Here is a 12,500-nt window from a genome sequence, read left to right as displayed (position 1 = left end):
AAAACACTAAGGTTCTCGGAGCCTTGTGCCCCCGCGTCTGCATCTGCACCCACTGTGTGTGTGTGTGTGTGTGTGTACGTGTGCGAACGTGTTCGGGAGCGCATGCGCGTCTTCACATTTATTGAACATTGTCAATAAACTCTTCAGTCGGGATAATAGTATGCAACACTCCGGATGGTAGTATGCAACATTCTGGATAACAATGTGCAACAGGTCGGATAATGGATTCCAGTTCGCCTGATATTAACATTTAACAGGTCAGATAATGACATTTTACAGCGCGAAAAAATAGAGAGCACCAGTTTATATTACTATATATTCATTACATAATATATCGCTAAGCACATTTACCCTGTCTGTCAGAGCTGTCTGTCGGACTGTCTATCTGCAACAGACATTTAGCAGTTGTGTTGTGCCACAATTACAAGATGTTGCAGCACGATTCACATATACGTAATTTTTTTTTTAGTAGTCCTAACGCAAAGAAATTTGCGAGAATGGAAAAAAAACAACAACTATATTCCGGTCTCAGGCTGAGGCAAAAATTTTGCCCATTAAATGAAACTTTCTAAGAGAAAATGAAAAAATGAAATAAGAATGTCAATAGGCAAAAAGGTGTAAAAATTTGTATGTGTTGCGATGAGGTTTTTACCGGCTGGATGTACGTAAGCGTCTTGCTGACGTTAACGAAGAAGAAACACATTGCAGAACGAACTTGTGTTGCAGCGACACTTCGCTTTGTGTAGAACTTAGCCACGTCATTGTCTGACAAGGTTGTACCTTCAATCAAGGTTCAGGCTCTCAGCCTTGACTGAAGGTATCTAGTCCCTCAGTTTGTACTCTGGGCCAGAGTGCAACAGTTGAGATTCTTGTAACTCTGGACCAGAGCACAAGAATTGAGAACATCCTTCCATCCTCTCGCGTCTATCTGAACAAGTGTCAATTCACAGACACTTGTCATGGTTCAATTCTTCCGTCGTGTCTCGGAGGATAGGAACGAAGAAACACAATTCAGAACAACAAAAACAACAACAGATAATCAAAGTTATTTTTTCAAAACATTTCTGTTATGGTTTTTCCGTTTATATTTGTATTTTTTTGTCACTAGGATTCGTATACCGAGGGCGTTAGTACCTGTATTTCAGGGAGCTACGGCAGAATGATAATTGGCTGGGTAATTGACTAGATTGTGGGCTGTCTGGTTGGTCTCCTGGCTGTCCAGTTTTTTTTTTTTTTTGCTGTCTGGTTAGTCTCCTGGCTGACTGGTTGGTTTCCTGGCTGTCTGGTTGGTCTCCTGGCTGTCTGGTTGGTCTCCTGGCTGTCTGGTTGGTCTCCTGGCTGTCTGGTTGGTCTCCTGGCTGTCTGGTTGGTCTCCTGGCTGTCTGGTTGGCTTTTTGGCTGTCTGTTTGGTTTTCTGGCTGTCTGGTTGGTCTCTTGGCTGACTGGTTGATCTCTTGGCTGTCTGGTTGGTCTCCTGGCTGTCTGGTTGGTCTCCTGGCTGTCTGGTTGGTCTCCTGGCTGACTGGTTGGTCTCCTGCCTGACTGGTTGGTCTCCTGGCTGACTGGTTGGTCTCCTGGCTGACTGGTTGGTCTCTTGGCTGACTGGTTGGTCTCCTGCCTGACTGGTTGGTCTCCTGCCTGACTGGTTGGTCTCCTGGCTGACTGGTTGGTCTGCTGGCTGATTGGTTAGTCTCTTTGCTGACGGGTTGGACTGTGGGTTGACTGGTTAGCTGACGAGGTAAACTACTGAGCTCTACGATCGCTGATCATATTCAGTGTCCGATCATAAAAACATCTGACATATTTTCACCAGACGAACACATTATATCTCTGCGCACTCAGTTCTCCATATAAAGAATAAAAATAAACCTGTCCGAAATTTCAAGAATGTCATCCCCTCCCCCCCTGTCACTTTTTTCTTGAAGACAGTGGTAACATTATCCACCTCTTCCCTTATATATAAGTGGAATTTGGGAGAGATGGCGTAAAAACACTCACGAACTGATAATCAAATTACCAGCTGAGATAATCTCACTGGCGATTCATTTTTCTTCATCATTTTTTTTTCTTCTAGCCAAAGCGAATATTCCGGGTATCTCATTAACGGCGTCAGCATTACCATTTTGCTCCCTCGTGTTGCTGCCAGTGTCAGGGCACGGTGTTCCCACAGTGTCAGGGCACGGTGTTCCCACAGTGTCAGGGCACGGTGTTCCCACAGTGTCAGGGCACGGTGTTCTCACAGTGTCAGGGCACGGTGTTCCCACAGTGTCAGGGCACGGTGTTCCCACAGTGTCAGGGCACGGTGTTCTCACAGTGTCAGGGCACGGTGTTCCCACAGTGTCAGGGCACGGTGTTCTCACAGTGTCAGGGCACGGTGTTCCCACAGTGTCAGGGCACGGTGTTCCCACAGTGTCAGGGCACGGTGTTCTCACAGTGTCAGGGCACGGTGTTCCCACAGTGTCAGGGCACGGTGTTCTCACAGTGTCAGGGCACGGTGTTCCCACAGTGTCAGGGCACGGTGTTCCCACAGTGTCAGGGCACGGTGTTCCCACAGTGTCAGGGCACGGTGTTCTCACAGTGTCAGGGCACGGTGTTCTCACAGTGTCAGGGCACGGTGTTCCCACAGTGTCAGGGCACGGTGTTCTCACAGTGTCAGGGCACGGTGTTCTCACAGTGTCAGGGCACGGTGTTCCCACAGTGTCAGGGCACGGTGTTCCCACAGTGTCAGGGCACGGTGTTCCCACAGTGTCAGGGCACGGTGTTCCCACAGTGTCAGGGCACGGTGTTCTCACAGTGTCAGGGCACGGTGTTCCCACAGTGTCAGGGCACGGTGTTCTCACAGTGTCAGGGCACGGTGTTCCCACAGTGTCAGGGCACGGTGTTCCCACAGTGTCAGGGCACGGTGTTCTCACAGTGTCAGGGCACGGTGTTCCCACAGTGTCAGGGCACGGTGTTCCCACAGTGTCAGGGCACGGTGTTCCCACAGTGTCAGGGCACGGTGTTCTCACAGTGTCAGGGCACGGTGGTCCCACAGTGTCAGGGCACGGTGTTCCCACAGTGTCAGGGCACGGTGTTCTCACAGTGTCAGGGCACGGTGTTCCCACAGTGTCAGGGCACGGTGTTCCCACAGTGTCAGGGCACGGTGTTCTCACAGTGTCAGGGCACGGTGTTCTCACAGTGTCAGGGCACGGTGTTCTCACAGTGTCAGGGTACGGTGTTCTCACAGTGTCAGGGCACGGTGTTCCCACAGTGTCAGGGCACGGTGTTCTCACAGTGTCAGGGCACGGTGTTCTCACAGTGTCAGGGCACGGTGTTCTCACAGTGTCAGGGCACGGTGTTCTCACAGTGTCAGGGCACGGTGTTCTCACAGTGTCAGGGCACGGTGTTCTCACAGTGCCAGGGCACGGTGTTCTCACAGTGTCAGGGCACGGTGTTCTCACAGTGTCAGGGCACGGTGTTCCCACAGTGTCAGGGCACGGTGTTCTCACAGTGTCAGGGCACGGTGTTCTCACAGTGTCAGGGCACGGTGTTCTCACATTGTCAGGGCACGGTGTTCCCACAGTGTCAGGGCACGGTGTTCTCACAGTGTCAGGGCACGGTGTTCCCACAGTGTCAGGGCACGGTGTTCTCACAGTGTCAGGGCACGGTGTTCCCACAGTGTCAGGGCACGGTGTTCTCACAGTGTCAGGGCACGGTGTTCCCACAGTGTCAGGGCACGGTGTTCTCACAGTGTCAGGGCACGGTGTTCTCACAGTGTCAGGGCACGGTGTTCCCACAGTGTCAGGGCACGGTGTTCCCACAGTGTCAGGGCACGGTGTTCTCACAGTGTCAGGGCACGGTGTTCCCACAGTGTCAGGGCACGGTGTCCTCACAGTGTCAGGGCACGGTGTTCTCACAGTGTCAGGGCACGGTGTTCTCACAGTGTCAGGGCACGGTGTTCCCACAGTGTCAGGGCACGGTGTTCCCACAGTGTCAGGGCACGGTGTTCCCACAGTGTCAGGGCACGGTGTTCTCACAGTGTCAGGGCACGGTGTTCTCACAGTGTCAGGGCACGGTGTTCCCACAGTGTCAGGGCACGGTGTTCCCACAGTGTCAGGGCACGGTGTTCTCACAGTGTCAGGGCACGGTGTTCCCACAGTGTCAGGGCACGGTGTTCCCACAGTGTCAGGGCACGGTGTTCTCACAGTGTCAGGGCACGGTGTTCCCACAGTGTCAGGGCACGGTGTTCCCACAGTGTCAGGGCACGGTGTTCCCACAGTGTCAGGGCACGGTGTTCCCACAGTGTCAGGGCACGGTGTTCCCACAGTGTCAGGGCACGGTGTTCCCACAGTGTCAGGGCACGGTGTTCTCACAGTGTCAGGGCACGGTGTTCCCACAGTGTCAGGGCACGGTGTTCCCACAGTGTCAGGGCACGGTGTTCCCACAGTGTCAGGGCACGGTGTTCTCACAGTGTCAGGGCACGGTGTTCCCACAGTGTCAGGGCACGGTGTTCCCACAGTGTCAGGGCACGGTGTTCCCACAGTGTCAGGGCACGGTGTTCTCACAGTGTCAGGACACGGTGTTCCCACAGTGTCAGGGCACGGTGTTCCCACAGTGTCAGGGCACGGTGTTCCCACAGTGTCAGGGCACGGTGTTCCCACAGTGTCAGGGCACGGTGTTCCCACAGTGTCAGGGCACGGTGTTCCCACAGTGTCAGGGCACGGTGTTCCCACAGTGTCAGGGCACGGTGTTCCCACAGTGTCAGGGCACGGTGTTCTCACAGTGTCAGGGCACGGTGTTCCCACAGTGTCAGGGCACGGTGTTCCCACAGTGTCAGGGCACGGTGTTCCCACAGTGTCAGGGCACGGTGTTCTCACAGTGTCAGGGCACGGTGTTCCCACAGTGTCAGGGCACGGTGTTCCCACAGTGTCAGGGCACGGTGTTCCCACAGTGTCAGGGCACGGTGTTCTCACAGTGTCAGGACACGGTGTTCCCACAGTGTCAGGGCACGGTGTTCCCACAGTGTCAGGGCACGGTGTTCCCACAGTGTCAGGGCACGGTGTTCCCACAGTGTCAGGGCACGGTGTTCTCACAGTGTCAGGGCACGGTGTTCTCACAGTGTCAGGGCACGGTGTTCCCACAGTGTCAGGGCACGGTGTTCCCACAGTGTCAGGGCACGGTGTTCTCACAGTGTCAGGGCACGGTGTTCCCACAGTGTCAGGGCACGGTGTTCTCACAGTGTCAGGGCACGGTGTTCCCACAGTGTCAGGGCACGGTGTTCTCACAGTGTCAGGGCACGGTGTTCTCACAGTGTCAGGGCACGGTGTTCTCACAGTGTCAGGGCACGGTGTTCTCACAGTGTCAGGGCACGGTGTTCCCACAGTGTCAGGGCACGGTGTTCCCACAGTGTCAGGGCACGGTGTTCCCACAGTGTCAGGGCACGGTGTTCCCACAGTGTCAGGGCACGGTGTTCCCACAGTGTCAGGGCACGGTGTTCTCACAGTGTCAGGGCACGGTGTTCCCACAGTGTCAGGGCACGGTGTTCCCACAGTGTCAGGGCACGGTGTTCCCACAGTGTCAGGGCACGGTGTTCTCACAGTGTCAGGGCACGGTGTTCTCACAGTGTCAGGGCACGGTGTTCCCACAGTGTCAGGACACGGTGTTCCCACAGTGTCAGGGCACGGTGTTCTCACAGTGTCAGGGCACGGTGTTCTCACAGTGTCAGGGCACGGTGTTCCCACAGTGTCAGGGCACGGTGTTCTCACAGTGTCAGGGCACGGTGTTCCCACAGTGTCAGGGCACGGTGTTCCCACAGTGTCAGGGCACGGTGTTCTCACAGTGTCAGGGCACGGTGTTCTCACAGTGTCAGGGCACGGTGTTCCCACAGTGTCAGGGCACGGTGTTCTCACAGTGTCAGGGCACGGTGTTCCCACAGTGTCAGGGCACGGTGTTCCCACAGTGTCAGGGCACGGTGTTCTCACAGTGTCAGGGCACGGTGTTCTCACAGTGTCAGGGCACGGTGTTCCCACAGTGTCAGGGCACGGTGTTCCCACAGTGTCAGGGCACGGTGTTCCCACAGTGTCAGGGCACGGTGTTCCCACAGTGTCAGGGCACGGTGTTCCCAGACACGGTCAGTCTTCTTTTATATTTTTGCTTGTTTTCTTAATGTTTCAGTGTATTGTTTAAGCTGTACTCTTTTGTCAGTTATTGAAATTATCGAAAAATTGCGTGTTAGATGATGCACATATACTTTTACACAAACATAGATAACACAATATACACACACAACTAACACATACACACACTCAACTAACACATACACACACACACACACACTCACACACACACACACACTCACACACACACACACACACACACACACACACACACACACACACACACTTCTTGGACTGCAAGAAGGCCTTTGACACAGTTCCTCACAAGAGATTAGTGCAGAAGCTAGAGCATCAGGCGCATATAACAGGAAGAGCACTGCAATGGATCAGAGAATACCTGACAGGGAGGCAACAACGAGTCATGGTACGTAATGATGTATCACAGTGGGCACCTGTGACGAGCGGGGTCCCACAGGGGTCGGTCCTAGGACCAGTGCTATTTTTGGTATATGTGAACGACATGACGGAAGGGTTAGACTCAGAAGTGTCCCTGTTTGCAGATGATGTGAAGTTAATGAGGAGAATTAAATCTGATGAGGACCAGGCAGGACTTCAAAGAGACCTGGACAGACTGGACACCTGGTCCAGCAAATGGCTTCTCGAATTTAATCCTGCCAAATGCAAAGTCATGAAGATAGGGGAAGGGCACAGAAGACCACAGACAGAGTATAGGCTAGGTGGCCAAAGACTGCAAACCTCACTCAAGGAGAAAGATCTTGGGGTGAGTATAACACCGAGCATGTCTCCGGAAGCACACATCAATCAGATAACTGCTGCAGCATATGGGCGCCTGGCAAACCTGAGAACAGCATTCCGACACCTTAGTAAGGAATCATTCAAGACACTGTACACCGTGTATGTCAGGCCCATACTGGAGTATGCAGCACCTGTTTGGAACCCGCACTTGATAAAGCACGTCAAGAAACTAGAGAAAGTACAAAGGTTTGCAACAAGGTTAGTTCCAGAGCTAAGGGGAATGTCCTATGAAGAAAGATTAAGGGAAATCGGCCTGACGACACTGGAGGACAGGAGGGTCAGGGGAGACATGATAACGACATATAAAATACTGCGTGGAATAGACAAGGTGGACAAGGACAGGATGTTCCAGGGAGGGGACACAGAAACAAGAGGCCACAATTGGAAGTTGAAGACACAAATGAGTCAGAGAGATAGTAGGAAGTATTTCTTCAGTCATAGAGTTGTAAGGCAGTGGAATAGCCTAGAAAATGACGTAGTGGAGGCAGGAACCATACACAGTTTAAAGACGAGGTTTGATAAAGCTCATGGAGCGGGGAGAGAGAGGGTCTAGTAGCAACCGGTGAAGAGGCGGGGCCAGGAGCTAGGACTCGACCCCTGCAACCACAAATAGGTGAGTACACACACACACACACACACACACACACACACACACACACACACACACACACACACACACACGCACACACAACTAACACACATATAGATAGAGGGGACATGATAGCAACGTATAAGATACTAAGAGGCATTGACAACGTGGACAACGATCGAATGTTTCAGAGATGGGATACAGAAACACGGGGACAGAATTGAAAACGAAAACCCACATGAGTCATAGGGATGTTAAGAAGTATTTCTTTTGTCTTAGAGTTGTTAGGAACTAGAATAATCTGGAGAGTGAAGTAGTGGAAGCAAGTTCCATAAATAGCTTTAAGAAGAGGTATGACAAATATCATGTAGCAGGGAGAGAGTGAATTAATATCGATCAATGAAAAGGCGGGGCTAGGAGCTATGACTCGACCCCTGCAACCACATATAGGTGAGTACACACGCACATATACTTTCACAAGAACACACAAACATACACAATTTTTTTTAATGTATGAGTGCATGTCTTACTGCTTACGTTCACGTATAATATATATATATATATATATATATATATATATATATATATATATATATATATATATATATATATATATATATATATATACATATATATATATATATATATATATATATATATATATATATATATATATATAAATGTGTGTGTGTGTGTATGTATGTGTGTGTGTGTGTGTGTGTGTGTGTAATTACATAAAAGCACATTTACACACAAGAACCATGCGCCACACGGGCAGTAGCTTGGGTACAGCACTATGTGAGCAATCTTTCCCTATTCAATTTAGTATTCGAAATCTTTCAGTGAGTTAGGTTTATTTTCAGAAGGTTGCAGCGTGGTGCCGTAGGGCTGCACAGGACACTATTGTTTCACTACTGCAATATGTTCAGAATATTTTCTTTATATAAATAAATAAATCTGCATCGCGCATATTAACCTTGCTGGAACGAGAATCACACAGCCAAAATATTGAAACAACACTTATTTTATATGTTTTAATTGCGTTTTATCCATCTCTCTCTCTCTTCCACACACACCCGAAACACACACACACACACACGTATATATACACACACACACACACGAATGTGATATATATATATATATATATATATATATATATATATATATATATATATATATATATATATATATATATATATATATATATATATATATATGTATATATATATATATATATATATATATATATATATATATATATATATATATATATATATATATATATATATATATATATATATGTCGTGCCGAATATGTAAAACTGGTCAGTTAGCAAGAACTCATGTAAAATTAAGTTTAAAGATATATTTTTTTCATTAATATTAATGTAAAAATTTATAATTTTGCACCAAAAGAATCTTAGAAAACTTACCTAACCTTATTATAACAAGAACAATTTATTTTAGCCTAACCCAACAAAATATATTTTAGATTTGTTTACAATAATTTAATACTAAACAAACACAGTGAAATATATTTTTTTCGTTAGGTTCAGAATTATTTTGGAGAAATTATTGCATACACAAATTTTCACTTGTCCTATATGGCAAGATGAGCGTTGATATTTAAGCCAAAATCGCAAGTTCTGCCTATTCGGCACGACATATATATATATATATATATATATATATATATATATATATATATATATATATATATATATATATATATATATATATATATATATATATATATATATATATATTACATACATACAACATCCATTTCAGATACAGTGAAACAGATAAAGAGCAGTGTTATCAGTGCTTCAAGTGACTTGATAACCATGAAATCTGACAAATCTGGACGGCCTTGGACACAAACTACCGTGTTACATTTAGTGTCTTCAGGCAAAAAAATGAGGTTTATGACTAATTAAGGTAATAAATATTTAATATTAGAATCTATATTGTCGCTGTAATCCAGTTCGTATCAGAACTTAGCAACTCTGTGACTGAATTTGCCTATACCACTGCTCGTATTAAAACATATATTCATAGAATATTTACTAGGATATTACTTGAAAGGCAGATTAATGTAGTTTCTAGACTGAGAAAAAAATATTAAGCCATTGAATGAGGATTTGATCCTAAAAAAATTTGCACGCCTACCATTTTCTTTTGCGTTTTTTTATAATTACAGTTATTTGTTTTTAATTTTTGATGTAGAAATTAGCCTTCTATGACTGTGTCAAATTTTTACTATTGATTTGGTGACAGTCTTACTTGATGTGTCCAGTACGTTCATACATAATATCGGGGACAAGTTCTTTATAACTCGTTTTTCTTCGAATGTTACCACACCTGTTTGTGATAATGTTCGAAGATCTCACCTTCAAGGATCACAACAATGCCACTATCACATCTGCGAGGAAACTGATAGGATGGACAGTGAGAACATTCATGACAAGAGATGTTAAGCCAATGATGATCCTGTTTAAATCACTTGTTCTCTCTAGGCTGGAATACTGCTGTACATTAACATCCCCATTTAAGGCAGGTGAAATTGTAGATCTAGAGAATGCGCAGAGAACCTTTACTGCACGTAGAAGTTCCATCAAACACCTTAACTACTGGGAACGCCTGAAAGCACTTGACTTGTATTCGCTGGAGCGCATGAGAGAGAGATATATTATAATTTACACCTGGAAGACTCTGGAGGGACTGGTTCCTAATCTTCACTCCCTACGAAAGCAAAAGACTTGGCAGGCGATGCGATATACCCCCAGTGAAAAGTAGGGGCTTCGCTGGTACACTAAGAGAAAACATAATAAGTGTCCAGGGCTCAAGACTGTTCAACAGCCTCCCACCAGCCATAAGGGGCATTACCAGTAGGCTCCTGATTGTCTTCAAGAGGGAGCTGGACAGATACCTAAAGTCGGTGCCGAATCAGCCGGGTTGTAGTTAGAACGTTGGACTGGGTGCGGCCAGCATTTACCAGCTCGTTGATCAGTCCCTGATCCACTGGGATGCCTGGTCGTGGACCGGGCCACGGGGGCGTTGATCCCCGAAATACACTCCAGGTAGACCATGCATTTACTAAAATCTTAAAATATGGGAGATTGGAGTGTGAAATTAACCACTGAAATAATGTAACCCTCCGAAGATATTATGTTTTCCTGGTATTTATTTATCAATCTGGGATGATGTACGAAATGCTCTCAGAAATTAAAGATTGTCTCGTAATACGAGTACTTGTTGGTTACGTCACGAGAATTAGTTTATCAGTAGCATAAACCTTAAAGTAAATATATGAATAATAGCTTTAAAAAAATATTAAAAGGATTACCAATAAAAAATAAGTGCCGAATTTTTACACTTGCATTTAGTGTCTCGACGAAACATATGTGAGTTAAGTTGGTAGAAGTTTGAACAAGAACGATTACGAACATTAAAGAAACATTAGAAGAGCCACTAGTTGTAAATAAATGGTATATATTACCGTCAAGATGAAGAACTAGACACATATGCAACATCTGGGTATCTTTATCTGTGAACGTTTCCCCAACCAGTGGCTTTATCAATACAAGAATATATTGTGAAGAATTATATTACAAAAGATGAGATAATCAGTCCCTCAGCCTTGGAGTTGGTGAAAAGCACTGTAGTCTTGAGCAAGTCTAAGGCTGAGGGACTGATTACCTCATCTTTTGTATATAATTCTTCACGTTATGTCCTTGTATTGTACTGATAAAGCCTCTGGTTGGGGAAACGTCTACAAATAATGATACCCAGATGTTGCACATGTATCCAATTCTTCAGCAACGTCTAGTATCGTGTGTCATCATGCATGTAACTTGAGCAACAATATGCATAATGATCATTGTAAACTAGTCTTCAAATCTGATAAATATATCAAATAATGCTTTGTGGAATCGGACCTCACTGCATTTGTTTTCCCTCTAATTTTTATTAAGGCTAATTGAATTTACAAACGATAATTAGCTCCACAGTCGATGTAAATTCGTCAGTACAGCAAACGACCTTTTTTTTTTCTACAAGTTAATGTGACCACCTCACAATATTGTATTACTCCAAGGTCCCTTTTACCTTCCAACGTGCCGTATTTTGTTACTCTTTTGTGTTAGTGTGACTCTGTAAATGGTCCAGGTCGGACCGAAAAGTTGACGTAAACTTCTCTTTCCCAAGCGGGTTTGTGTATTGTTCCAGTCACGGTATTGTACCTATTTGTCCTTTACTCTAAATTTCTTATGTCTGTTGGCACAACAGGCAATTTACATTAAATGTTTAGAGTAAATCTACAGACACTGATGTAATGTCTCACTCATATCACCTCCAGCACCTTTAACGTCCTTGTACCCTGCATAATGATCCATGTATTTATGAGCGGTAATAATAAATTAGACACATGTGCAACATTTGGGTATCTTTAATGAGGAAAAGTTTAGCCACACAATGGCTTCATCACTACATACAAAGGAGAATGGTGAAGAACAGGAGTAGCTTGAGGTAATCAGTCCCTCAGTCTTGAATCGATGTGGTCAGTCCATCAATCTGAACCATTCATCTACATGAACGGAAATAAAAACACGGGTATGCCAGATTTATATAAGACATACAATGCGAGTTTTGGTATTTTTATGAAGACGTTTTGTCCACCAGGGACTTTGTCAGATCGTCTTTATAAAGTCCCTGGCAAGCGAAAAGTTTTCAGAAAGAAAATATCATAACCTGAATATTGTTGGTATATTCTGGTATTGTATCACCCTGTCAGCAGATGCTTAATCACTTAGGGAAAGATCGTCACACGACAAGACCCACGTCAGGAAAACATATCTGTATCTTGACAAACAAAGCTCCACCAACAACACCTCTCCTAACCAACTGTAACGAGGCGCTAAGACTTAACTGTGGGCCTCGGTGAGAATTGTTGGAAAAAAAATCACCTTTAAATGAGATGTCCGATACACTCTTCCT

The 12,500-nt window shown here is 45.8% G+C and overlaps 1 protein-coding gene across 3 annotated transcripts in view; it reads left to right on the top strand.

The window, feature by feature from the left end:
- The window catches only part of LOC128688933 (putative neural-cadherin 2), a 971,397-nt gene that overhangs the window by 331,928 nt on the left and 626,969 nt on the right, over positions 1 to 12,500 (top strand). The window lies entirely within an intron of this gene.

Source organism: Cherax quadricarinatus, chromosome 16 (assembly GCF_038502225.1).
Source record: "Cherax quadricarinatus isolate ZL_2023a chromosome 16, ASM3850222v1, whole genome shotgun sequence".
Lineage (NCBI taxonomy): Eukaryota > Metazoa > Arthropoda > Malacostraca > Decapoda > Parastacidae > Cherax > Cherax quadricarinatus.
Note: the sequence above shows the minus strand (reverse complement) of the source record. Positions and strands in the feature narration are given on the sequence as shown.